Genomic DNA, 2500 nt, shown 5'->3' with positions numbered 1-2500 from the left:
TCATAGAGGATGGCTCCAAAGAACGAAAGACTATCATCGCTACACGTGCTTTTCCCGTTAATACCAAAGGAACACTTGGGCTGAGAGGTTCCTGAAAATCATGAGCATCATTTATCCAATGTACGAGTGTGTTACCATCAACGACTGAACAGTTCTCCCCAACCCCATCAAACCCAACCCATTCTCGCCTTTTCGTTATTCAAAGGCCCTTCTGTTTCAAAACCTCCTTCACCTCATCTAGCTGTTTCGGTCTCCTCTCTCCTCCCAAAACTTCCGACTTTTCCGCTCCTTTCACCACCCTAGACACCTTCATAACTTTCCTTTGGCTAACATTCGCATTCAGCTCTCTCTTTATACAAACTCTCAACTCCTTGACGAGTCGCATATCAACACTGTATCACTTGTATCACTCTGCCCTCCGTTTTGCAACTCCTTTTATTATCAGGTAACTCTGGATCGGCATCTGCCCTTATTCCAACTTTGATCATTACTCCACTTAAAAGATGATTGTTAATCCATGGCGATAGTGCACCCGTTTCTCAGACAAACTTTAACAGCAAACAAGTCACTCTCATAAGCACATGTTATAAAAAATATTTCGTGTCAAAACTGTTGTTGAACAATGTATCCATGACTGACATTGAATGGTGCATATCAAGAAACTTGTTAAACATAACATAGTAATGACAGAGGTAAGAATGGGTTTGACTGACTAGGGAGCTTCAAAATTCAAATATTTTGATTACAGAAAGAACACAGAAACCAGGAGGGAAACTTCTTATGAGGAACAATTCTGTCAGATCCATCTGCTTGAAATTCAGCAGTTGTTATGACATCTAACTTCGCCTAACTTTATCATCTTTATTTTTCCACGATGAGATTCAAGTTTAGGGCTGCAGCGCGGGGCTGGATAGGAATTTTTCTTGTGGAATTCTTTTTAAAAATGGGAGATACTGTAATTTGAAAATATCAAACCCCAGAGCAGTGTAGCCACGGCAAACCAGCAAATATTTCCTTCCGTTTGTTTGTTTGTATGGTGTTTTTACGGTGCATGGAACCAGTGGTTATTCAGCAACGGGACCAACGGCTTTACGTGACTTCCGAACCACGTCGAGAGTGAACGTCTGTCACCAGAAATACACATCTCTGACCCCTCAGTGGAATGACCGAGAATCGAACTCGAGGCCACCGAGGTGGCAGGTCAAGACCATACCGATCACGCCATTTTCTTTTGTGGCAAAGCAAGGAGAAACAGACATGAAGTATGCCCAGTGACCAAATACAGTTGACGGGATGTGGTACATGCAAGACTAAAGCAATTAAGTGCATCTCAAGTACTAAACAATTACTTCGCCAAGAAACATCAGCTCCCAGGAGAAACGACTTACCAGCCGCTATCAAAAGCAGCAACGTATACTTGGGTAATTTACCACATTAGAGCAGAGAGAGAGAGAGAGAGAGAGAGAGAGAGAGAGAGAGAGAGAGAGAGAGAGAGAGAGAGAGAGGCAGCAGTTATAAAACATCCTGGGCATAGCGAAGGAAAGGACCCGGAAGTCATGATATATTACCGGTAACCGCACATAGCAACAAATGGTGGGACATTCTGAAGTACCATAGCAGTTGCTCACGTATGACTCCTAGATAGAGAGAGAGAGAGAGAGAGAGAGAGAGAGAGAGAGTTTGTGTTCAGATCTATACAGGTGGATTTCATTCAAAGCAAAGCAGGAAAAATAATAATACAAATAAACAAGAGAAAAAACGTCTGCATCTACTAACGGCGGTACTCTCAAAATGTAAAACGGTTGAATTGAAACACTAATCCCCGCCTTACTTTCCCCTCCTCCCCCTTTTGTTCTTTTGTTACCCAGCGGCGGGGGCTTTTGTATCAAGATTAAGAATGTTAAAAGGACAGAAATCTACGGCATTTACAGCCACAGTTTCAACACATTCACGCACTACTGTTGAGACTGAGAGGCAGGCAGGTTCAGACAGAAATTAAGCTGCAGTGTGTTATGACCTATTATGAGCCAGCAGTGCTCAAACTCTCCCGGTACCGAACGCCAGAATCTTTTTCCTGATCTTTATTCGCCCTAGCATAGTCTGGTTTCTTAAGCGCTCCCCCTTTTAGCCATGATATAGTTATTTCAAATAATGTTGGATAATTTTCATGCTCCGAAGATACTTCTCGAGCAACTAGGATTATGAAAGCGACTTTACAAGAGTATTTACTGTTTTCATGAATTATTATTATTATTATTATTATTACTAAAGAACTGGTACCAAGGAGTGTGCAGCTGTGTACAGCTGGATGGACAGCAAAGTGAATGGTTCCCAGTTGGAAGTGGGCTAAGACAGGGATGTGTTATGTCACCCACCTTGTTTAATGTATATATTGACCATATAATGAGAAGAGTGATGGAGAATGAAACAGAGGGGCTGATATTGGTGGAGAAGTTTTTATGGATTTGGGACTTTGCTGATGATGTTGCGTTGGTTGCTG

General features: G+C 42.1%; 1 protein-coding gene across 1 annotated transcript in view; it reads left to right on the top strand.

The window, feature by feature from the left end:
• The window catches only part of LOC135207297 (transmembrane protein 132C-like), a 266712-nt gene that overhangs the window by 74042 nt on the left and 190170 nt on the right, over window positions 1–2500 (top strand). The gene's annotated exons all lie outside the window — the stretch shown is intronic.

Source organism: Macrobrachium nipponense, chromosome 32, assembly GCF_015104395.2.
Source record: "Macrobrachium nipponense isolate FS-2020 chromosome 32, ASM1510439v2, whole genome shotgun sequence".
In the NCBI taxonomy this organism is placed as follows: domain Eukaryota; kingdom Metazoa; phylum Arthropoda; class Malacostraca; order Decapoda; family Palaemonidae; genus Macrobrachium; species Macrobrachium nipponense.
This window is presented reverse-complemented; position numbering and strand designations above follow the sequence as displayed.